Below are 26,794 nucleotides of genomic sequence, written 5' to 3' on the forward strand. Positions count from 1 at the left end.
GATTTCGCTGAAATTTTAACACGATAAAGCTGGATTGTTAAGGAATAGATTTACCGTCCGCCGATGTGTGGTAGCTATTAACGTTGAAGTGTTATATCGCTTCGAAGTCAGGGTTTTGAAGAGATTTTTTTGCAACGTGTAGGTTCGGCGTGATTTTGTAATCGGAGGTTTCGGTTGACCCCGAAGGAAAAAATATCCGGAAAAGGTCATTTCATCGACGATTCAAACGAATATAAATATGTATATGCTCCGAGCTAAATTTCTGCTGAAAAAATATAATTTTTGACGAGCGCTGGGTTTTTAATTTTTTTCCGCAAAAGATGAGATTTATTAATGTTTCAACAGCTTTTGACGAGTAAACATCACAGGTTGCGTGACTCTAAATTTGGCCGAGTGGAAGCTTGGGTCTGCTCGCACCGAAGTCGAAAAAAACAAGAAGATCTGTTAGATCTTATAACCGCGCTTTTAAAATTTAACTGTTCGCTTAGCACTACCGTCGGAACGCAGTACACATTCCAAAGCAGTCATTGATGATTCTTTTCTTACTGTAGACATCACATCACTTGATCAACACAAACTGTATTAATGCACCATCAGTGGTAGCCTTTGACAAATCTCCGATGACTTAATGGTCTTAATCTAGAACTTTCTTCGGGATATGTATGGGCATGAACAATATCAACGACACAATAATAACACTATTAACAACAGCTTTCTTTCTTAAAAGTCATGATTAAATTTAATTGGTGTTTTCCACGAGTAAAGGGCTAGCAAAGTAGTCACACAAGTCATAAAAAAACTCTATCCCGACCGATGTATCGATTTTGGTCACTCCAGTGACCACAGATTGTAAACGTGACAGAAAATTGGCGTTACTTTTGATTCTCACCAAATTTGTCGTATCCCCCCCCCCCGCTCGGGAGAATTTTGTTAAGTTAGCTAATTTAGTATGCAAACCACCGTAATGGCGGTCGCCGCCGGCGAAATGTTTATTTGCTCAAAATTGGGGCAAAATCTTTCGGAGATGGAAATCAGGACATTTGTAAGGATACAGAAAGTAATTTGGGACCGGTTGCTGGCTTCTAAGGCTGAATTTATCCAGAAGTAAGCTGTATTTTCGTTTTCGTGTCGAAAGCCACGCGATGAAATATTATCGGCTTGTTCTGCTGTCTTGTTCTGTTTTTTCTCTTTGTCGTTTTTGTAGCCCGCCGAGGCCAGTCTTTCGTCTAAATCAGTTGAAAAACGTTCGAAAAAGATGTTCCCATTCCAGTTTAAACTCTCAGGCGATAATTGTGGAGTTTTTTGGCCGAAACGTCGGCTTTGTTATGTTGGTGTCTTTCGGTTGCTATGGGCGACCGTTGCTTCCTTTGTTAGGACAAGTCTGGGAAGTGAGGTCACAAAAAAATTCTAATTAATTCTGGTTTTGTTCGATTTCGCTGAAATTTTAACACGATAAAGTTGGATTGTTAAGGAATAGATTTACCGCCTGCCGATGTGCGGTAGCTATTAACGCTGGAGTGTTATATCGCTTCGAAGTCAGGGTTTTGAAGAGATTTTTTTTGCAACATGTGGGTTCGGCGTGATTTTGTAATCTGAGGTTTCGGTTGACCTCGAAGGAAAAAATATCCGGAAAAGGTCATTTCATCGACGATTCAAACAAATATAAATATGTATATGTTCCGAGCTAAATTTCTGGTGAAAAAATATAATTTTTGACGAGCGCTGGGTTTTTAATTTATTCCCGCGAAAGATGAGATTTATTGTTTCAACAGCTTTTGGCGAGTAAACATCACAGGTTGCGTGACTCAAAATTTGGCCGAGTGGAAGCTTGGGTCTGCTCGCACCGAAGTCGAAAAAAACAAGAAGATCTGTTAGATCTTATAACCGCGCTTTTAAAATTTAACTGTTCGCTTAGCACTACCGTCGGAACGCAGTGCACATTCCAAAGCAGTCATTGATGATTCTTTTCTTACTGTAGACATCACATCACTTGATCAACACAAACTGTATTATTGCACCATCAGTGGTAGCCGTTGACAAATCTCCGATGACTTAATGGTCTTAATCTAGAACTTTCTTCGGGATATGTATGGGCATGAACGATATCAACGACACAATAATAACACTATTAACATTTTTCTTTCTTAAAAGTCATGATTAAATTTAATTGGTGTTTTCCACGAGTAAAGGGCTAGCAAAGTAGTCACACAAGTCATAAAAAAACCCTATCCCGACCGATGTATCGATTTTGGTCACTCCAGTGACCACAGATTGAAAACGTGACAGAAAATTGGCGTTACTTTTGATTCTCACCAAATTTGTCGTATCCCCCCCCCTCGGGAGAATTTTGTTAAGTTAGCTAATTTAGTATGCAAGCCACCGTAATGGCGGTCGCCGCCGGCGAAATGTTTATTTGCTCAAAATTGGGGCAAAATCTTTCGGAGATGGAAATCAGGACATTTGTAAGGATACAGAAAGTAATTTGGGACCGGTTGCTGGCTTCTAAGGCTGAATTTATCCAGAAGTAAGCTGTATTTTCGTTTTCGTGTCGAAAGCCACGCGATGAAATATTATCGGCTTGTTCTGCTGTCTTGTTCTGTTTTTTCTCTTTGTCGTTTTTGTAGCCCGCCGAGGCCAGTCTTTCGTCTAAATCAGTTGAAAAAGGTTCGAAAAAGATGTTCCCATTCAAGTTTAAACTCTCAGGCGATAATTGTGGAGTTTTTTGGCCGAAACGTCGGCTTTGTTATGTTGGTGTTTTTCGGTTGCTATGGGCGACCGTTGCTTCCTTTGTTAGGACAAGTCTGGGAAGTGAGGTCACAAAAAAATTCTAATTAATTCTGGTTTTGTTCGATTTCGCTGAAATTTTAACACGATAAAGCTGGATTGTTAAGGAATAGATTTACCGCCTGCCGATGTGTGCTAGCTATTAACGCTGAAGTGTTATATCGCTTCGAAGTCAGGGTTTTGAAGAGATTTTTTGCAACATGTGGGTTCGGCGTGATTTTGTAATCTGAGGTTTCGGTTGACCCCGAAGGAAAAAATATCCGGAAAAGGTCATTTCATCGACGATTCAAACAAATATAAATATGTATATGTTCCGATCTAAATTTCTGGTGAAAAAATATAATTTTTGACGAGCGCTGGGTTTTTAATTTATTCCCGCGAAAGATGAGATTTATTGTTTCAACAGCTTTTGGCGAGTAAACATCACAGGTTGCGTGACTCAAAATTTAGCCGAGTGGAAGCTTGGGTCTGCTCGCACCGAAGTCGGAAAAAAAAAAACCATGAACCGCGCTCGGCCCATGGCCGCGCGGTTAAAAAAACCACGGGTAAACCATGAACCGCGCTCGGCCCATGGCCGCGCGGTTAAAAAAACCACGGGTAAACCATGAACCGCGCTCGGCCCATGGCCGCGCGGTTAAAAACCACGGGTAAACCATGAACCGCGCTCGGCCCATGGCCGCGCGGTTAAAAAAAAAAACCACGGGTAAACCATGTGTACCGTTGCAGTTATGTCCTATGTAGCAGACATGTCCTCTGACGTAATGTGATATACGGAGCCAATCATATCATGCGTTCTATCTAATAACACGCAGCATAAGACTGGTAACTAAACTCCGTTGCAGTTCGGTCTTCGAGCAAAATTGATTTTTGGAGGGGTAGCGTACGGAAGCAGTATTTGACTTTATATGTCTTTACTCTGAACCAGAGTGACTCTGAACGTAAATATGCAGCGACTATTTGCAAGAATGGCATTTACCTCACAAGATTTCTATCGGAAATTGACCGCTTAGTCTATTTTCAGTTTCAAATTCAACATGAAAGTTCGATCGAAGATTTAAACAGTGGTTGCTCTCCGGTTTGCGAACTGCGTGTTCCCGGCCAGCCAATATTACACTCCGCGCTTTGATTATCCTCAAATTATTCAGATCGTTTAATGATATTACAGAGGCAAAACAAATTTCTGAGAAGCAGTGTAACCAATTTTAGTTTCGGTGCTGTAAAACTACTACTCAATCTGCGCAATATTTCTCTATTCCCAATCTTGTCACTCACACGAAATCCGGTTCGCGAAAGCCCTCTTCTCAGTATAAGTTTGTTGAGGCTGACTGAACCTTTTTGGGTAAGCCGTCTCCTGTAGCATCGAACATTTATTACAGAAATTTTCTTGTCGAGTAGATTTTTATGGTCGGGGTGCTTTCTAACTGTTCCTAGTTCGCTTTGCTTTACAAAACAGCAGTAGAAGTCAAAAAACCACAGAGCACTTTGTGGCCTATTGAAAACACCACAGAGCGCTTTGTGGCCTACTCAAAACACCACAGAGCGCTTTGTGGCCTATTCAAAACACCACAGAGCGCTATGTGGTGTTTTATTTTGGGATTTAACATTGAAAACTGGATGGCTCGTTGACTCGCAAATATCTCACAGCTATTTTCTGAAATTATTTGGTTTTTCCAATTTTTCACACCACAAAGCGCTTTGTGGCCTATTCAAAACACCGCAAAGCGCTTTGTGGCCTATTCAAAACACCACAAAGCGCTTTGTGGCCTATTCAATACACCACAAAGCGCTTTGTGGTCGTCATCGTAATCATAGCGATTCTGTCAGTGGAAGTTATACTATGTGGACAAAACTGGCAGAGGGGCTCTCTTATTTTGACAGGGAGGTTGGCAAGATTTTCGCACCACCCCTTACATTAATTATGCATGCAATTTTTTGACTGACTCGTTCTTTTCACGATTGCTGTTTGAGTATAATGTGATAGTTTGAGATAGTTGCATACATAATTAATGTATGGCGCTGTACGGAAATCGTACCTGGAGGTTAGCCGAGTGCTCTTAAAGAAACCTCTGAAAGGAACCAATAGATTTTCGCAAACGTGCTGAGCAAGGTTATGTTGGACACTATTTCAGTTTTTGTTTTTAGAAAGAAATATCACCGAATCTCGGATATAAGACTTGATACCCTTAAAAGTACCCGTTATGGTTATCAGACAGAGCACTGACTGCTAATGAGATTTGCATTCCTGGGATCGGCTGGAACTAGCTACAACGGGTGCGTGTTATTAACCGGGAGGGAGGATGAAATGAAAGCAGAAGGTTGAAAATTAGGAATTCAGTGATACCTCAACCTATCACTTGTTTCGGTTAGAGAATCTTAGAGGGATTTATTATGTTCATTGATTTATAGCTCTATTGTTAGTCCTCGTTTGTAGGCACACCCCTCAGGAATTTAGCATTGAACATGGAATGAAATTTACGTCGGATACTGATACGGGTATTTCTTTTTTTAACAAGTCTATGGATCTCGCCATAACATTGCAAGGCGAAGAACTCGACCAATGTTTTACAAACACGGACCTCATACTAGTTCAATAACATAATTTAGTTATGACAAAGAAGATTACAAATCTTTTTTTATTTATTTATGGCTAGACTGGAATTTATACAACTGGTGTTTTCATGAGCAGGTATAACTACCATTATCACTATCAACTGGAATCTTATAGATCTTTCTACACACGGGCGAACCAAAACAATCTGACTTGTGACCTTGAATTAATTGGCTTGAATTATCTGCAATGCTCACGTATGATAAAAACCGTTGCTTTATCCAAACATTTTCGAAAATTATATTTTAGGGCATGTTTTTAGCCTGTGTTGCAAAACCACTATAATCTTGAGATTTGTATTGTTACAAAGGCAAAATAACCAAAGTTAGAATTAGTTTGAGAAATTCTATTTTTGACAGATAAATGCCTTTTGGACATACTAATATAATACTTATCATTGCATTTAGAGTGATGCACTTCTAACACAGGCCACCAAACTAATTTTTTTTCATCATTTTTTGACATGTTTTCAACAACTTTCCTATGGCTTCCATTCAAATCTGGCAAAACCAAATTATGAAAAAAAATGTCAGAAGTGGAGTTGTCGACTGATCAGCAGGATACATGATGCTTGATATTTTCACCATTCATGCATTTTGATTAGCTTATTTAAACCAAGGAAGGTGGACACAGTTAGTCAGGCACGACTGTGACTGGGTTCTTATTACAAAGATGAAAAGTTCTGTCACTCTTTTGTCCCTTAAATCTAGATCCAACAAACTAGTCACAGGCAACACAGTGATTTGTGGTTCATTTAGTAAAAAAAAAAAGTAATGACATATTTTCTTCAGCCTTTGAGCTTGGGCTAATTTGAATAAGCTGTTGTAAATGTAGAACAATCAAAACAATTTCAGACTCATCCTCTATTTACTTAATTATTACTTATTAATACACCTGTTAAAGAAATCCTCATAAAAATTTAAAAAATGTACGAAATAAATACAGATTTTATCACTGTCACTAAACTCATCCTCTATTAACTTTCTGTAGAGGTGTTCATCATCATTGTCTTGTTCTTCTTGCCGTTCCGCTTGTTCTTCTTGATCCTCTTGTCCTTCTTCTTCTTCTTTGTCTTCTTCTAACTCCTCCTCCTCCTCCTCATCGATCATATCATCTTATGCCTCCAGGTATGGTTTGGCCAGGCTATTAAAAATATGGAGAGGGATTTACTTCATCAATAGACACAACAATATTGTGGAAAACTGAAACTTTCTGTGAAGGGGCCTGTTACGGCTATTTCGTGTTTTCTTTGTGTCCTTTTTTGTTCCGTATGTTAATGCATTTTTTCACATTCTGCATGCTTTTTTTCTCGCGTCGTATGTAAATTTCGTTGCGTATATATTTGTGTTATCCTTTCATGTTCACTTAGTGCTAGTTTATCGTCCGGTACACTTGTATCTTCTTGATTCCCTGAACCCCGTTGCCAGCATTTTGGTAAGCCGTTTAGTTTATCGTCTGTTTGTATTTTCCTCTTAGTTTTCTGCCGTCTTCAGTTAGTTATTTGTAGTAATTCGTTTCATGTTTATCTTTAGGAATTTACCTTCCTCCTACGGAAAGTGAAAGAAATTTGCTGGACTAATTGAAACTCGCTTTAAGTTGTGTCTGAAGTCGGCCCTTTGCCTCTTCAGGGCCCATTTCTTGACACTTCCTGGCTATTCAAGGGCTTGTCAACTTACAAGGACCGTTTTCAGGCTGCTGTTTTGGGCCCAAAGCACCAAACTACCTAATGAAACTGAAATCAGTTTTTAAAAAGAGCATTGGAATTATAATCTAAAGTACAACAGTAATATTATTATAATTCAAATTATAAATATTCATACTGTATTTTGAAAGTGGAAGTTTTTTCACGAGGAATGTGAACGCCTTAAAGAGATCTTTTCCCGACTGTGCTATCCTGACGACCTTGTGCAGTCAATCATTCGCAGATTTATTGAATCAAAAGTGTCCGAGGATTCACATACTCGAGTGGCTGATAAAAGAGAAGCCCCAGTCAGAATCATGTCGCCCTACAAGGACCAGAAATCTGCAAACGTAGTACGTAAACAGCTGGCTGACCTCAGTCGGAAGATCAACGCAGATATTAGCCCAGTTTACACAATTAGAAAGATCAAGGATGAAATTAAGGTCAGGGAAGACAAGCAGCCTCTTGTGAGTCAACAATGCGTGGTGTATTCATTTCAGTGTGGCCTGTGTGATGCAGGCTATGTCGGTTACACGTGCCGACACCTACACCAACGAATTGAAGAAAACAAAGGATCGGCAATCGGAAACCACCTCAGAGAGCAGCACGATATGGAGCCAGAAGACATCGCACAGAGTTTTCGAATCTTAAGAAAGTGTCAGAACAAATTTGGCTGCCTTATTTTTGAAATGTTTTTTTATCAAAGAACTGAAACCAATGCTAAACAAACAGTGCGATTCAATTCGCGCCAAATTATTTGTTTAGAGCAATTCTTTCTAAGATTATTTTATTTTTCCATTGTATATTTTTAACACTTTTTCACATATTTTATCACATTTTAGCGTTCGCCACATTTTTATCTATTATAAGTCGTTTTTAACAAATTTATGGCTATATGCTAATGTAGAAAATTTACTCACTTGAAAATGACCTCGTAGAGGTCGAAACGTCGTGACTTTTTAGCGCTAGTTTTTATTTCAAAATAGATTTCTAAGAAACTACTTATTACCATACTGTATTTCTATACCTAAATAAGAAAACCAGTTTTTGATTAATATGATGCAAATGGACTTCTCTACAAACTCACTTCCTTCAACTTAATGTCTGCTAATTTTTCACGCAAATAGCAAACCACCAGTTGTGATTGCAGTTACCCGTCTCACTCTACATAGCAATTTTCAATTTGGTTTCAAAATTAACTTGCATTTGGTTTTGCATCACTGTGCTCTGTTTTGCATCCTGTACTTTCTTTGTTGTGTTGTTTGTAATATTGTTAATACTCTGGTTCTGGTTTCAAGGCACTTCAATGAACTGTTCAGACATCACTTACTTCCAGTATGAGATGAAGTAATAAAGTACATGTACATGTCATTTTTGGTCTAGGACATTGATGGGGATTCCTAGACAGGCTCCCAGAGGAGCTCCCATTTGCTTTCAAAATTATATCATTAGCCTAGCAAAACTAGTGCCAGTCCCAAACCCCACATTAGAATTTAAAATCCTTAAAACTCATAGTCTTGTTGTTATTGGGATAAGATGTTCTAGGTTCCGAGCTACTGTTTGAAACACCTCACAAGATTAGAAGCCACAGATTTAGGAAAGCCATTCCCTAACAGAACGTTTTAATCATTGTTCTTTGTTTCTGAATGAGTGAGTCTATTTCACATATACGAGAAGCTTGGTGCAACAAGGCCTAACCCAAGTAATTTTGCTAAGTCAACGTACTTGACTAGAAAACAAGACATTCTGTCCAGTGTTTGTGTGATTCCTATAAATGTCAATGGATGTTCTTTTCAGAGAAATGTTCAGGAAATGGATCAAGCCATCTTCAAATTTGTTGACCGTAAAACATGTCAGATTTATTTGGTTTGTCCATCAACGGCATATCTTCAAAATAACGTCCATAAAACTACTCATTTATAAGGCCACTGTCAAGCATTTTACGAACAATATCATTTTTGAGTTCTGTCATGATAAAACAACAACAACAACAACAACGGCCTAATGAAGAACCCAACAAAATGCCATCAATTTGGTTGTTGAGTGCTCTCTTAATTAATTTGGTGTTAATCAATTTATTGTCATTAACTCCAAAGAAACCAATCTGAACAACTGTCAGGGCTTGCTGTGAGGGCTTGCAAACTCCAATTCCTCTTAGAGTGAAAACAAGGTGTTTTCCTTCCACATCTACATGGGAGAGTATCATAATTTATGTGGGTGGTGGTGGTGTATCGAGTTGTGTTTGACAAACCTTTTTCATTTTTTATGTTTCTACATATAGCAATATAAAGGAACTGTTTTTTAACTGTTTAATAGCAAACCACTTTATTTTTAAAAAGTGTCTGTTATTTTTAGTTAAAGTTAATTTGGCTAACAATTCCTTTCTATTTAAATGTATGTTGCTTGAAAACTGTGATCTGGTGGCCCTAGATGCAATTTGAGTTTTTCTGTAATTTTGAAATGTCAAGCCACACTGTTTGTTATTAATATTGTATCAAAAGGGTAACACCATTCTTATCATGGTTTTTCTATTGATTCCATTTCATCATTACTTAAGGTGGCTCTGCAGTTATTCTGGGCACACTCACCCATGTCAAAGTTTGCAACATAAATTTTGGGGCTTTGAAGTGTTGGCTAAGAAATTTTGGGAAATATTTTGTCTTTCACTCGGTGATAATGTTACTTAGTATCATTTACTGGGGATAATATTTTAATTTATTCTTACTGGTGTTTGACTGGACCCTATCTTTTGGACAACAACACTACCAGTAAAAAAAAAATTTTGCTGGCATACTTTTACTCAATTTCTGGAACCAGCTTATTTTGACTTAATACAAACCATGCCCAAGTTTTGGGGAAATCATTTGAGTAGAAGTTCAGAAGTATTACCTTAAAGGTCAAAGACATGTAAACTCAACTCTAACATTCACTGAAAGTTTCTACAATTGACTCTCATTTCCGAAACAAGCCATGAACCCAAATTTTGTGAGAAGCTTGCCCCAAAGCTTGCTAAATAAAAGTCGCTAGTCGATTAGTGATCGTGCGAACCATAAAAAGCATTAATCCCTAGTTCTTAAAATACTATAAAATGCTTGATAACCTCATTGAATTTTCAAAGATGCATTTTGCAACAGTATTTGGAAATAACTTTTGTGTCAAAGTCTTTCCACACAAATTGTATGGTATGGCAATATTTTGGCTATAAGTTTTACTGTTGTGACTCAAAAAGAAATGGGGCACTGTTGTCAGGATTGTAAGCTACTCCCCGACTGATCTCTGGTGAGGAAGAGAAGCAGTTTTGTTAATCTATGATTACAAATACAAAATAGGTACTACAGGTACGGGCTGAGCCATCTTTTTGCCATTCCTTAATATATAGTTAAAAAGACAATTATTAATAATAACAATAATAATAAATAAAAATAGCAATAAAAACAACAATGATGACAACAAAAATAATAACAATAATATTAATGATAATGATGTGCTTCTGGGCATGAATTATGTTTTCATTCATGACAGTTGGTTCATCGTATTTGACCAGTAAAAGTGCTTCACTGGGTCTATTTGTTAGAAAAGTGGAGTCTCATCAAAATGTGTGGGCACAGTTCGTGGATGTTTAAAATCTTGTGAGGGATGTGCTCTATGACTGATTAATCACCCAATGAATCACTGTTGCAACACCAAAACAAGAAGGCAAGTTTATAAAAAAGTTGAGCATTTCTGCAAGTTGAAATTTTCTCGTGAGTGCTACTGGGCAACAAAAGTCTACTAGGTACGGCAACTAAAAAGACACACGGGGAACCAACAAAAACAGAACTAGTTGCCCAAAGGGCAAATTAGCAAGAAAGTTAGTGTCGAACACAGCATTAATAGCTGTCAAGCTCATTCTAAGAGCTTTGTGGCATCCAAAAGTTTTCTTTACTCTGCCTCCTCGACTCCTCAACCTCTCTTAATTCATTTATGTTTGTTGTGCCCTAAACCATTGCAGGAAAGAAAGTGAGTGCTTTGCAGGCTGTAAGTATACATGTAGAATACAGTAGCGGCAATTGTACATGTATGGTTTACCAGTTTTGTCATTTAAGTTAAGGTTGTCATTTGCTAACACAGAAAGCTCAACTTCCTACAAGCTGTCTTGTTCACAGCTTTTGGGGTTTTAAACAAGTCACAACAAAGAATAGAAAAAATATGTGCACTGTGACAAATGCTTGAGTAACTACATATGATATGCAAATATCTTCTGTGTAACATGCAGAAAAAATTGCTTGTATCACTGCCATACATCTATACCTTAACCTATAATATACCACAGAACCTCCCAAAGTACCAGTAAGTTGAGACTTTTATTTTATATCAATTTTAAAAACAAAATTATTTTGTTCTAGTGGGGACAATGGGTTGTTGACTAGTTTAATGGATACACAAGGATAATAAGCTGTGCATTAAAGTGGTACTGTATTTAATCACTTCTTCCTTAAGATTTTGAAACTCCATCTACGAAATACTCCCTGTGCTAAATTTTAAGCCTTCATAGCAGGGATGAAAAGGAATTAAAAACTAGAAACTGGCTAATTTATCCAGGTGTGAAGAAGATGTGTTTTGAAAAATAGTTGGCCTTCTCTAACACATAATAGTTGGCTTTCTCTAATACATAATAGTTGGCTTCCTCTAACACATTTGGTTTGCAATGTTCTTCTTAGTATTGCTGGAGTACTTAGTGTACAAGAAAAAACTCATAAGCTAACCAGATATTGAAGCATAATATGAGGACATAAGCCCTAAAATTCTTGAGAAAGTGCTGCCATTACAGTTAAGACCCAATTACGTACAGGTAACAAAAAAATGAATTATTTTGGCAAGACACAACTCTAAAAAAGTTATCAATGCATGGCAACTGATACATATCATGGTAAGGGCTGATGCTCACCATCCCTAGTTCCTTCTCTACTATGACTTTCTTCAGTTTGTGCATGTTTTCCCTCATCCAACCCATGATGATCATCCATTACTGCAAAAACAGAAATTCAAAGCATTATTGTTAAACACAAGATCACACAAATGCAATTATATTTTAAGTTACACTGACTGTTTTAAAATAACATACATGTACAGGCTTGTAGATTAAAAGTTGTTCCTCAGTAAAGGGAAATTTAAAAGAAAACAAAATTCAATCAGAAACAACTGCAAGAGTATGATCATCTTATCAAGACCTAGGTTTTTAAAGTCTATTTCAACTGACAATGAAACCAAAACAGAACAGACTGAATCTCTAGTGGCAAAGTTTAGCTGGTGAGAACTACATCATATTTACCAAGAGATAAAAGACATCCTTGAGAAAAAAAATACAAGTAGATAAACAAACCGTTTTCTCCTTCTTTAATTGTTTTTACATTAAAAGAACAAAAAAAACCACAAGTATCCAAAAACATGAATAAATTCTCCAGAAGATAACAAGAATGGTAATGTTCCTCACACAAGAGCTTGCACAAAGAGATAATGGCAATACCACCTAATGAAGACATGACAAGGTATTGGCATGTATCCCTATTTAAACTATAGAGTGTTTCTGTCGAGGAACTATCGGTTGATAGTTGCCCCATGGAAATTTGATGTTCTTAAAACAAATATGCTAGTTTTAAGAACATCAAATTTCCAAGGGACAACTATCAACCGATAGTTCCGAGACGTAAACACTCTATTGTCTTTATCATTCACCACTAAATTTTCTTCTGCATGCCAGTTCAAAATTCATATTGAATTATTTTCAACTTTTTTAGATGAAAGCCATGGAAGGTCGTTGAAACCAAATGTAAAATTTGAAAAAGAAAACAGACAAAAACCCACTTAATATATTTCCATTGTTTACTTTCTGTAAGCCCGCTTCTTTACAGAAACATTTACATGGATGAGTACTATCCATCTGGGTATTTTCCTCAGACAGGCACTATGGGCTGATAGTGTCTCTCCATGGATGAACACTATTGCGTCACGTGATCAATTTAAACCAATAAGAATCGGAGAAAATTCAGTGGTGAACTATAATATGTACTAATTGGACCAGCCGCATAGAAAAGGAAGCCTAGGCAAGCACTTCTTGAAGCAGCCTCACATGATGACTATTCACACTGTGTGTCTACAAAACACTGCTTCGTAACAAACAGCTTAAAGGTAGCAAGTCAACAACAGAGGAAAAGAAGAACAGAAGGACAAACAACCCTGACCTTAACTGGTGATTCCTTAGCACTATATTGCGAACGCTTCAAGCGCAGAATTTTACACTTATTCAATAGCATCAAAAACAAAATCATTACTCATGGATTGTATGTTATTTGGATTATTTTCGATTCTTTTGCATAAGTTGTTTATTATGTTGTTCCTTATGCTCAAAAATTCATGTATGCCTATCAAAGTTCATCAAAAAACTGTACCTTCCAGCCACCGCAAAATGTAATGCGGAGTGATAAAATAAATCAATAGTACTATTTAAAAGACCTGGCAAAATAGGGTAAGACTGGTACATCATATCTCTTTTGCAAGCATGGTGACCTATTTTAATTTATTTTTAGAGACTGTGCTTTGTAGGAAACATTCAGGGAAATGTATTGTGTCCAGGAGATTACTTTTAAGCTTACTTTAACATCGGTAGAAATCATTCCCAATACTGGTAGAAGCAAAGAAATATCAGACAAAATAAAGGCTCGAAAGTTCAAACTGTCACAAGAATGGTAAACTCGATTTCTTGACATCCTGAACTAAACTCAAATTTCTTGAACTGTAACCAATTTCAATCCTTGCAATCCTGCACATTATTTCGAAACTACTGTTTTTGCTTTGCTCTATAGCATTTTTATCCAACTAAGCCGTATATTTGGTGGCATTTGGCGATACCAGGTGGTAATAAGCTGAGTGAAAATTTGAGGCGGTACGCAGCTCTTACAAGGTTCGCTCTGATTGGTCGACGTAGTTTTAGGATGAAAAAATATTCAATAAGAAGTGGGTTAATTAAAAATATAATAAGAAATGAATACCAAGAAATAAATATAGAAGGAAATATAAAAAGATTTCAATGGGAAAGGATATGAGGAACGTAGATCAAATGCATAGGTTGATTTAAGTTAGTTTAGCCTTGAAGTTCTTTGTTACTTTCTTGAAATAAAGTATACTTCATGCAAAGGTATAAAGTAAGGATGAAGATTTGCCCAGTTGCCCTTGTTGCCCAGTTGCCCTTGTTGCCCAGTTGCCCTTGTTGTGCTGTAGCCTGGTAGCCTTGTAGCCCATGTTGCCCTTGTTACCCTTGTAACCCTGTAGCCTGGTAGCCTGGTAGCCTGATAGCCCTTGTTGCCCTTGTTACCCTTGTTGCCCTTGTTACCCTTGCTGCCCTTGTTGCCTTGTAGTCTGGTAGCCTTGTAGCCCATGTAGCCCATGTTGCCATTGTTGCCCTGTAGCCCTGTAGCCCATGTTGCCCTTGTTGCCCTTGTTGCCCATGTTGCCCTTGTTGCCCATGTTGCCCTTGTTGCCCTTGTTGCCCTTGTTGCCCTTGTTGCCCTTGTTGCCCATGTTGCCCATGTTGCCCATGTTGCCCTTGTTGCCCTTGTTGCCCTTGTTGCCCTTGTTGCCCTTGTTGCCCATGTTGCCCTTGTTGCCCATGTTGCCCATGTTGCCCTTGTTGCCCTTGTTGCCCTTGTTGCCCTTGTTGCCCTTGTTGCCCTTGTTGCCCTTGTTGCCCTTGTTGCCCTTGTTGCCCTTGTTGCCCGTGTTGCCCGTGTTGCCCTTGTTGCCCTTGTTGCCCATGTTGCCCTTGTTGCCCATGTTGCCCTTGTTGCCCTTGTTGCCCATGTTGCCCTTGTTGCCCTTGTTGCCCTTGTTGCCCTTGTTGCCCTTGTTGCCCGTGTTGCCCGTGTTGCCCTTGTTGCCCTTGTTGCCCATGTTGCCCTTGTTGCCCATGTTGCCCTTGTTGCCCTTGTTGCCCATGTTGCCCTTGTTGCCCTTGTTGCCCTTGTTGCCCTTGTTGCCCTTGTTGCCCTTGTTGCCCATGTTGCCCTTGTTGCCCTTGTTGCCCTTGTTGCCCATGTTGCCCATGTTGCCCATGTTGCCCTTGTTGCCCTTGTTGCCCATGTTGCCCATGTTGCCCTTGTTGCCCTTGTTGCCCATGTTGCCCTTGTTGCCCTTGTTGCCCTTGTTGCCCTTGTTGCCCTTGTTGCCCTTGTTGCCCTTGTTGCCCATGTTGCCCTTGTTGCCCTTGTTGCCCTTGTTGCCCTTGTTGCCCATGTTGCCCTTGTTGCCCTTGTTGCCCTTGTTGCCCTTGTTGCCCTTGTTGCCCTTGTTGCCCTTGTTGCCCATGTTGCCCTTGTTGCCCTTGTTGCCCGTGTTGCCCGTGTTGCCCTTGTTGCCCTTGTTGCCCATGTTGCCCTTGTTGCCCATGTTGTCCTTGTTGCCCTTGTTGCCCTTGTTGCCCTTGTTGCCCTTGTTGCCCTTGTTGCCCGTGTTGCCCGTGTTGCCCTTGTTGCCCATGTTGCCCATGTTGCCCATGTTGCCCTTGTTGCCCATGTTGCCCATGTTGCCCTTGTTGCCCTTGTTGCCCTTGTTGCCCATGTTGCCCATGTTGCCCTTGTTGCCCTTGTTGCCCTTGTTGCCCTTGTTGCCCATGTTGCCCATGTTGCCCATGTTGCCCTTGTTGCCCATGTTACCTATGTTGTCGTTGTTGCCCATGTGGCCTTTGTTGCGCACTTTTGTGGGAAGGGGGTGACTTAGCAGTTATACGTAAGACAGGAAGAAGACAAAATTAACCCTGTTCACTCTTTTATTTTTATTTGATATCAGCACATCTTGACTATGCCATTTTCTCCAGCAAGCAGTCGCTGCAACACCAGTCACTAGGTGGCTCGGACTTCAAGCCTGCACATCGACTACAAGAGAAAGACATCATACTTAGTTAGGTAGTGGTCTTGTGATTGGAAGGCAAGAATCATTTCCATATAGTACAATGAAATAGAATTATTTAATTGGAAAATGACGTACGAAAAAAAAAAATCTTCTGGAGATAAGGTTAAAATAAATTTCTCATCTACTACTGTTTGGTACAGTAATACGTAATTTGTATGTGTTTGATATGTTACTTCATGTACTTACAAGTGGTACCACTGAAGGCAGTCGGTACACTCAACCCAGTCGATTGCTCCCTTTTTGTTTCCTGGAGGTGAGCTTTCTCGGCACAATAGACAAACATCACTACTGCCACTTCCTAAGTATAAAGTGGGAAAGGAGTTGCGGTTAACGTACTGGAACCTCGTGGTATTGTTACGAGTAGCATTTGTAATGACGCATATATACCTTTATGGATTCTCTTTGTGACGCCAATAGCCCCAGCTACAAAAGAAAAACGTCCAGTACCTGACATAAAACGATAAAAGCTTGTCATTCAGAAGTTCCATTAAAGTTTATAAAACAAAACAGTTACTTAAAAAAACGCGTGCAATTTTCCATGATAGAATTCATAAGCAATTTTAGACCAAACTACGCTTTAAAAAAGTGTTTATAAAGATACCGGTAACTGTAACCCCATCTGCTACTGAATTGCATGCATTGCGAGTAATTTTCTAACTAACATTATTACCATCATTTTCTCCTGGTTCCTCGCTCTGTTCATCAGCTGACATTGCAGCCTCTGTGGTACATGAGGAAAAGGGAAACAAACGAACCTTAACATTTCCCATAATAAAACACATCACGCGCCTTTACTGACCAAAGTGTGCAAACCCAGTTAACTTCAGAACAATGTGGATATCAAGTTAACCATAACTCTGGTAAATTGCACACATTATGAGCAGTTTTCTAACTGAAGTTATTACCATTATCTTCTCCTGGTTCGTCGCTTCGCTCAGGTGACACCTCGGACTCTGTGATACAGGAGGAAAAGACGAACAAACGAGCCTTAAAAGAATTTTCCAAATACATGTTTTGCTTCCGAAATAATTAACTAAACAGGTCTCCAGCAGACAAAACAACTTGTAAAACGTTAAATAAAAACTCTAGATAACGGAATTACCTTCATCACTTGTTTCGTCTACAGTCAAGTCTGAATCTGTCGTTTGGTGGAAAAGTATATATGAAGTCATTTAAATCCTGTAAAATGTAATCACAATGGAGTAACACATTGGCCAGTAAAAATCAAAAGCTCACCTGAAAAGATATCTCTAGTACACCTGGAGCGTTTCAGCCTCATGGCAGAAGAATAACCCTTAAGAAAGAGAATGCAAATAGAAACTTGGTTTGAATTCACAGGTAGCCCAACCAGTTAGGTTAGTAGTTAGTTTGTCAATCGGTCAGACAGTCCGTTGGTCGACCGTTCGGCTGGTCGGTTGTCGGTCAGTTAGTCAGCCCTCCATCAAGAATTCCATTAGCTAGTTGGATGGTCCGTTTTTCTTTTGTTGGGCATTGCGAAGTTATGTTTTTTAGTAAATTGTAATTAACAATGGCACTGACCAATTGAAAAGCTTCTCTTTTGAGAGGCGTCATCTGCCTGTACCTCTCCTCTGTAGATGGAGTCATCTAAAAAACAGGATATAGTTCCTCCGTCAAACTTACTGGTCTTGTATAGTAATGAACCCAAAAAACCATTAATTTCTTCAATAAACTAACACAGGAATATGCTGTTGACTGATACCTCCAGATCTATTTTCTCTTCGCATGCCCCTTTCTTTTTGGGGGTGGAGTGATGCAGTGGCGAAAAAGGTGTAACCGTTACATCTGCAAACAACATCAGAGATCGTGGTTACGGACTTCTCAAAAAGTACATGGGGGAAGTGGGCCGGAGCATTTCAAAAGGTGGTGGTATTATGATTATTTACGTTTTACATTTAGCTCTTAACAATAATACCAAATGATCTAAAATAATATTGTTTTCCTTTGCTCTTGTAACTTTAAGTCATATTACCATCTCTGTTATACACCAGCCAAGTGTACTTTTTCAGCCACGGCTCGAAAAGTTTTCGTTCTTAATTTGGAACTGGAAGGAGTTACCTTCGTTGTCGATTTCTCAAATGTGTGCCAATTACTGTTATAAAATAGCATGACCCACCCCCATGGGTAGCTGAAAATTGAACGACCCACCTTTACCAATGCAAGAGCTCAAAAACTGACGACCCACCCCCTATCTGCTGCACCCCCCCCCCCACCTCCACAATACTTTTTGACCAGTCCCTTAGGTTGATGCACTAAAGAATTAATTTCGGCTTGACTGAAATAGTATTCGCTGAGTTGCTTACTACACGCAGTATAAAACAACAGACCTTCCCACAGTCTCTTGACATCCATTTGTATGCCATTGAGAAGTCTGACGTACTCCTCTTCTTTGTCAGTATCTTTCTCCTCCTGACAATCAGGAACTTCAGTTACTACTGAGTCACTTTTTTCCTTTTCCTTCTCCTCTCCCTCGTCATTGCCACCATCGTTACAATCAGGGGCGGTTTCCCCTGGGGGATCATGTCTTGCACCAGTTGCTAATAAATCGATAGAAAGCCGGAATAATTTAAGTTAATTAATTTTGTTAACTTATGTAGCGCGACGTTTCATTTACAATTGAACCCCGTTAATGCGGTCACCAACTGGCCATAAAAATTTGACCGTATAAACTGGGTGGGGTCAAATTTCATGATTGGCCTAAAATGAGTGTCGTCTTAACAGATATATCACAAATGCACTTCTAAACAACTTTTCTCTAATAAGGAATGCAGATTTATTTTTTCAAAATAAATGAAACTGCAGTCGGTACATACACATAAAGATAAAGATGAAAATAACTGGTTTGAGTGGGAGTATAAACGGGTTAAAATTAGAAAGGATTATACAGGTTGGGATTTCAGAATGTGGCCGTCGGTCGAATTAATGGGGTGGCCGCAGTAACGGCGTTTCGCCGAGACAAAAAAAGTGGCTGTAATAACGACGTTACCGTATGGTGGGGTTCCTCTGTATATACACTTATTTTATCGGTAAATCAAAATCAGCACAGCAAATTAAATCTTCCTTCTTCCAATAATAATGATAATGATTATAAAATTTATATACATGATTCTGCGGCTTACCATAATCGATACGATGCAAAATATCAGTTGATAGCCCCTCACGGGCTATTTTAAAGCAACGTTTCTTTGTTTTTGGAGCGGCATCTTCCTCAAACAATATGGGTTGATTGATGTTGGATCCAAATTGTCTACAGAAGGATTGCACCTCCTTAAAAAAGATATTAATAAGCAAAATTGAAATTTTCGTACTTTGCTATAGCAGTAATGAAATTTTTTGGTATATATAAACTTTTCATCACCTTGGACGAAATTTGCTTCCACTTCACGACAGTGGCACACTTTATACCGATGGCTGGCTTCCTGTTGTCTATGCTCACGTTCGTATTGAGCCAGGATGTGGGCTGTTGTAGGATTTAACGAAAAAAAAAACAACTAGTTAGTTTAATGATACGAGAAAAGAATGATCATTTGTGGCATGGCTCTCCTCTCGGTTCCCCCATTTTCGTTTTTTGGCAACTTATAGCATGAGGTTCACGTCAAGAGAAGACGAATGGTAAGAACTTACCCTCGATCTTCTCCTTAGTCCACACCCAAAAAATAACGTTAACCCAAAACAAAAGGTACCTTTCTCCCCTGTTCCTCTCCTCTTGCTAATTCTTCAGATATCTCGTCCTCAATCACTTCTTGTACAGGACGCTCCAAAACCTGTTTATCAGGCCGGGTTTTCTTTAATTTTTGGAACCTTTCCACAAACTCCTGCACAACTTTTAAGAAGCAAGGCTCGGCGGCCGAGACCTGTTCCAACTAAACAGAATAGTAAAGGTACATAATTGGATTTTCAAAACTTGGGAGTGTGTTCACGCTCATGGAACATATAGTGTTAAAATCGGGGCGCACTTGTGTTCTGCCCTGTCGTTCTGATACCTAAAAACAACTTACCATTGCGTAAGTGTACATTGTTGCTGCCATCCCACGATACCACCTATCATAACAGTTTGGCAGCAATAACCTGAGCACCTCAGTTAGTCTGGACACCAGACCTTGCTCTTCTCCGACATTCCAGAGGCGATGATATTTTATAGCCCAAGCAGCCAATAATCCCTAAATTACGAAAGCAATACACGTCATTCTATCATACTGTCTAATTACATAAGGAGGCAGCGTGGCCGAGTGGTTAGGACGCCGGACTTGAAATCCGGAGGTCGCGGGTTCAAGTCCCGCTCTGACCACTAAGCTGGAGTTGTTTCTCGGTAGACCCTAGTTCAACTCCTCAGTCATGCTTGTAAATAGCCAACTGGTCTGCCTCCCGCCAGTTGGGATTTTTAAGCCTTTTATGTTTAGTCGATATATTTGTTTCTTTCAGTTAAAGTGGCATGCTTGTGAACTAGTTAGGTGTAGCTAAGCGCATTGACCACTATAAACAAACAACAACATACAAACAATAGCCTCTCTTTGGCGCAAAAATATGCTGGGATATTTGTCCACGAACATTATCTTTTCCGAGAAGCAAAAAGTTTTCCGAGAGCGCAGCTCTCGGAAAACTGTGAACTTTGAGAAGTTGGGGAATATTTATTCAAATGACGCGTTGACCAATCGCTCGAAAACGACGAAAATATTTGATGGGTTATAAAACTGGTTATATTTACAGCAAAGAGGGAAGTAACGCACTTCAATAGGACTGAACTCGTATACCAGTAATAAGAAAATAAGGGTACCTTTTGCTCTGAGACCAGAACCCGCAATTTACCAAGTTCTGCTTCCTTCCTTGCCCGGTTTTCCGCTTGGTAGCTATTAGTGTATGGGAACACTAATACCCTACCCTCCAGTCTGAAAATTGAATTGATTCCGTGACAGTATAAAAACCACAATCGGTACAATTCCACATATCCATCTATTTCAGAACAAAACTGCGAATATACAGGAATTTACCATTATTCTAGTGAAAATGGCTCACCTCTCGAGACGATGATCACGAATGCTAATAAATTGTTGCAATTAATTATAAAGTTTTGATTAACACATGTTGATACCTTTCTGGTACTAGTTGGTTTGAAGTCAACAAGAGACTCCCACGTGGCATTTTCTTCCCAGTATTCTTTGAACCCTGAGACAGACCTCCCTGTAGCTGCAGAAGGAACTCTGAATTTGCAGCGGTAAATCTGGCATCGTCTAAAATGCCCAACCAAGTGGTTTTGCTCATTCGTTCCATAAGTACTTTTCTAAGTGTGAAATGAATAAAAGTAGCAATCCAACGTAACTAAAAGATGTTTTTATGACTTATTCATAACCCTGAGGGGACACTCTCATGTGAAAACTTCGAGGATGCTGCTCAGAAAATGTGAATTAAACCCCTAAAGGAGACCAATCTGAGCGTGGCTCGAGCTTTATTTGACTACTAAGAAATACCACTTAAAGTGGAATAGGTTGGTTACCAGTCGCTGTTCAGGAAAGGAGCCCGCGCTGGTAGACCCCTCTCGAGAGACCCAGGATTCACCATTTTAGCAAATCAGTTCAATTATGCACAAAGTATGAGGGATCGCATGAAAACGAAAATTTGGTTTTGTTCTATATCTCTGGTTAAATAAATGAAAGTGCCTCAGACATTAAATAAAAGTCTAAATTCATAACACAATTGTGCTCAAACGTTTTCTTAGCGATACTTGTTATGACACTTACAAAGACGTTCCAGACGTGATACCGTCACCCCCAGCCATTAACAGGGGATGACTTTCTCCAACAAGTCCCATTGCCTTAGCAATAATCTTTGCTGAAGTTGATTTTCCTACATTCATGAGGTTTCCACTCGTAATGAGTCCCACGTTGCCTTCATCTACACGAAAAATTGTATTACATCAGCAACTTAATAAGACTGAATATCAGTTATGTAATTCATTTTTACATTTTCAACGAGAATCTTGGTGAAAAAGCGGTTTTGTTCCAAATCGGAACTTGATGTTCTTGTCAAATTGCTTAAATTTCTGAAGTCCATAACTCTATAATTGTTTCTCAGGCAAGTTTAGTTAGTAGAATGTAAGTACATGTACCAGAGACTGCAACATGGGCACTCCTTATTGTCCTCCAGACTGCGAAGGCACTGGCCAGCACGAAGGACGAATAGTTGGCATCAAGCGATTGCCCCAAGGCGATGTAACTTTGGAGGAAGAAAGGGACAAAATGTTCAGAGTTGCTGCATTGCATAAGTAATTCCTAACTGTTTTGACCTTTCAACATTATGATTCCGTGTTACAACTATCGTAACGACGTGAACAACTGATATAAGTGAACACCTGATTCTCTTCATTGCCTTAGAACTTAGAGTTGCATGTCTCACGTATTGTGACGTAGTTAACCGCATGATTTTTGACAGTCCCTTACATGGTTAATTATAAATTTGGTATACCTGCTATTGTGGCTGGGCGTGTACTTTTTTTGTTAGGAACATGCATGGAGCACCATCCATTTGCAAAATAAAACCTCGTTTTCTTTAGTTAAGTAGTTCCAACTCAGTGCGAAAATAGCGACCCAATCGATCCTACCGATAACGACTTCCACGTCTAGTATGCATGTCTGTTTTCTAATACCGTAAGGTTTAGCTTCTCCTTTCTTTGTTTATTCCACAAATTACAAGGACTCAGGGACACAGAACAGAAGCCTTTACCTTTTTACTGCCTCTGCCAAGGAATCCTCGCGTAGAAGACAAGAATCTATCTCAACGGAAAGATCACTTAATGACGGATGAAATATTTTTCTTTGCGCGTTCTCCTCGACTATTCGTCCATCTAAAATGTGGAGCTGTTGAAAAAGAAAACCATATCAAGAAATACAGTAACTGTAGTTATCGTAAAAAATTCGTTCCAAATCTCCCCAACATTGCAGAGAGTCCTGCCAAAAAGTTCAATCACTCTTTACGAAACTGACCTTAGCACTTTGCTTTAATTATGCAAGAGATTCCGAACGTAAGAGGAAAAAAAAGAACATCGCTGACATTATCGGCACCGGTAGTCCCGGGGAGGGACTCCCATACAAAAGGGAGGGGGATGTTCGTCGGAAATTTTGTAAAGAAACCTTAAGAGGTACCAAGATCCTGTTTTGTGGGCGTGGCTTGAAAATCGTTCTCCCCCAAGAGATACTACATCTTACATAATCCATTATACATTATCTCCTGAAATTTTCTTCCAGCTTAATACCCTTTTTGGTACCGCAAAAGCTCCCGCTGTGGAACTTAACACCCTAAGAGATACCAAAACCGGTTTTTTGTTTTAAACCCCTAAAAGGTACGACGAGCAACCCCGTCATTTTTATATGGGAGTTTCTCCCCGGGAGGGGGCCGATAGTGCGTACAAAAATAAAACCTTGGACAAAAGAAGCAGAAAGAGCTACTTTGATTTACGTGACATCCTACATACGTTTTCTGACAACACCCAGTAGCCATCTCCCTGGTACCCCACGTGTTTTAATTCTTGGATGGTCATACAATCGCCAAATTCGAAGTCGTCTTTGAGCATTTTGTAAAAGCTAATGACATCCTTCGGGGTACAATCCCCAAATATAGTGAATGTTCCTCCTCCATACGCTTGGCGCAAAGCACTGACTAACCGAGTCCTTCCCGACTCAAATGCACTGGACGAGATTATCGCTTTCCTGAACCAAGAGAAAAAAGAATAGCAGGGAAATAAGCTAAAAAGGGATTAACACTTTCTCACGGCTTTAGTTATAAAATTTATGCTGGTCTCCTCGAGAAAGGTAGAAATTGGTTGACAGACGAAGGTAAGAATTCTGAAATTAAACTAATCTCGCGAAAAAAGAAAATAACTTAGCGGTTTCTTTCATATATCACTGATTCCTAGGCTCTCTTTTTAAAATCGAGTGCATCACATACTGATCACGTTTATCTCCCCTCAAAGTAGATTAGGGACGTATAATTCCACAGTAAATGCTGAAAAGAAACCTCTAAACGTCAAACTATGCAGTAAGCAGTCTATGATCGTGACGTGCAATCTAAGTAAAAAAAAAAAAAAATACAAATACCTTGTTACTAATTCCTGACTAACAACAGAGCTTATTTCCACGACCCATCTACCCTCCACGGCGTCCTCTTGGTCTAACTGAGCGACGAATTTCAACTCAAAATCGGCCCAGTCGCACCAATTACCATCTTGGGATCTTTTACGAGTAACACCGTCCTTGCATATAAACGACGAATTCTATAGCCGAATGAATATCAGCGGTAAGCAAGCGAGGTTTTCAGCTAGAATTACGTGATTTGTAGCTTGTGGCTAAGCATTAGTGGTATTCGTTGATTTCTAGTGGATTGTGTTAGGCTGAGCAAAACCTTCAACGATGAGACATCTTTTGACTTTGCGACAGCCCTTTCGAGTCGCCATTTTAATGTCACGAAACGCAAAAGGTTGGAAATTTAAACGTGATCTACTACAAAACGAAGAACACTGTCGAACTTAAATTTTCTAAACCATCACATTCTTAGAGGATCAATTATGTCTGATGAACTAAAATCTCACAAGCAAGGTAATTTTTATTTTGAAATAAACAATATCACGGTGAAAAGCGGCAACGCCCTTTCCTCCTTTATTTATTTTATTCTCTGTCCCTCACGCCCTCCCCTGCCCTTCACCTTTTCTGCAAAAATGTCGAGCCAACTCTTACTTCTTGTTGGAAGATTTTCTTCGTCATAAATTTGTGGCGGTTCGCTCAAAAAAGGTGCGCGTACAATTTTTTTTCTGAAGGACTCATGGGAAGGTAGTATGAAAATCACTCATTCGTTGTGGTGAACATGTGATCGCTCACGGTTACCCGTGGGATATTTAAAGGATCTGGATGTGTTATTACGCTGCGTGAATACGAATCTTTGAAATCGCTGATAAAAGGCCATGGAAACGTAAAAAAACTCAAGATAAATCAAAGAAGCAAATTTCGCTAAAGGTAAGCAAGGATATTGCACATCTGGCTGTTTAAGGAAGAGAAAGAACTATTTCAATTTTAGTATCAAGGCATTCTTCACACGTGTTTTCTGCAGAATACGGATTTCATTCAGTTGGGTGAATTGTCTGAAATTTAGTAGCTAATATTCATGCCCAATCGCTTAAGTACTCATAAATTTGCTACCTGCTTCCTTGGAAAAAAGGCAATGATAATCAATTTAACGTTAGATTACTTTACCTCTTCCCCCACATTAGAAGACTCCATGATGCGAGATCCAAAGGGGACTATTAATAACACCAATCACCCAGATGAGTGTGATTAGCCAATCAGAGTTACGTTTCCCACGACACATACCGTACAAATTTCGGTCACACGCCCTGGGCTTATACAACATCATGTGGGGTTTTACGGGATGTTAAGATTCATACGAAATAAGTTGCTAAGATTCATATGAAAGCGCTTAAGTATTCGTAAATTTGCTACCTGCTTGACTGGAGAAATTTAGTAATAATCAAATTTAAGTTAAATGAATTACTTTACTTCTTCCTCTATATCGGAAGACTCCATGATGCGAGATCAAAAAGGGCTATTAATAACAGCAATCACGCAAATATGAGAAGGATTACCCAATCAAAATTAACTTTCCCACGACACATTCCGGTTGTTATAAGCCCTGAGATTATACAACTCGTCTCCCAATACAGCTGGGACGCTCCCCCACCCCCCCCCCCCCCTCCGCCCTCCCCACAATCCCCGTTGCAAATTTGATCGATAAAATATTCTGCTGGGTATCTCTGTACGTTGTATACACTCATAAAGGCTTGAGAACGTCAATCGTCTTCAAACTATATTATCAAGCATCAAGTCCAAAATAACAATTGGCTCGTCTATGCTAATATAAAAGGCTAGTAGCTACAAATACAACTTTCTGACAATAAGTGACACTAGTAATAACATTTCAATTATACTTGCTGCGCAAAAAGGCTTTTCAATACATTCACAAAAATTATTGCCCAGTTTGCCCCTCAACCAAGATGGTGCCAGAAACCGTCCTATTATCAGTTGAAAGAACTGAAAGGCACAAATATTTGGAGACAAAACTTTTACTCCAGTAAACACTGCATTTGCCGTTTTGCGCAAAAATACTTCAATTTTCTAACTTGCACAGACGTGTCTGATATCCGTGTGAAAGCAATTAGGTAAGTACCATTTTGGTATTGCGATCGCGGTGTGATCGTTTGGCACATAAAGGGTTACTTTTAAATAATGCTCTTTGACAGCACCGCAACCATTGCTTTTGGGTCATGGAAGCCGGTTTAGGCGACCCAGCAGTGCTAAATGAACCATTGCAATGATTATTGATATTCCAAATGGGGCATTTCTCTGAACTTGAGTATTCTTGCCGTATTTAGATAATGTCCAAAAGAGGGAAAGGGACTTGCTTGTCCTGCCAGCATGAGTACGCAAACAAGTACAAACCAGAGTTTTGCGAATGTGGATTTTACCTTGGTGGGAAGTACGTTCCGTCCGCGGCCGCAGCCAAAAAAGCAAAGTCAATTCCAATTCCAGATGCCGTCGAGGTTATAACAAACGTATATTCATCAAAAACAAGCTCTAGAAATGATCGCTGCCTGACTGTTAGAGAAGGATTAAATTGGATCTGTTTGCATCCTGATTGTTTAAAGAATAGGGCAGTCTTCGTGTCTGGTGAAAGGGCAGAAATGTTTGCTTGTAAGCATGTTAACCTTGTGAAAAGTGGCC

At 39.4% G+C, this 26,794-nt stretch overlaps 1 long non-coding RNA gene and 1 other non-coding gene across 2 annotated transcripts in view; one reads left to right on the forward strand and one right to left on the reverse strand.

Moving 5' to 3' along the window:
- Positions 1-5,403: 5,403 nt before the first annotated feature.
- Positions 5,404-26,794, reverse strand: part of LOC149109253 (uncharacterized) — a 29,068-nt gene continuing 7,677 nt past the window's right edge. Inside the window, exon 2 of the long non-coding RNA XR_016208510.1 lies at positions 5,404-12,081. This is a non-coding gene — a long non-coding RNA (uncharacterized LOC149109253). The remainder of the gene's footprint in view (positions 12,082-26,794) is intronic.
- Positions 20,250-20,322, forward strand: Trnas-uga (transfer RNA serine (anticodon UGA)). Its single transcript has one exon. It is a non-coding gene; the product is annotated as a tRNA-Ser (tRNA).

The sequence above is a fragment of the Orbicella faveolata genome, unplaced genomic scaffold (genome assembly GCF_042242905.1).
Source record: "Orbicella faveolata isolate gen_17 unplaced genomic scaffold, um_ofav_v1 contig_25, whole genome shotgun sequence".
Taxonomy (NCBI): Eukaryota; Metazoa; Cnidaria; class Anthozoa; order Scleractinia; family Merulinidae; genus Orbicella; species Orbicella faveolata.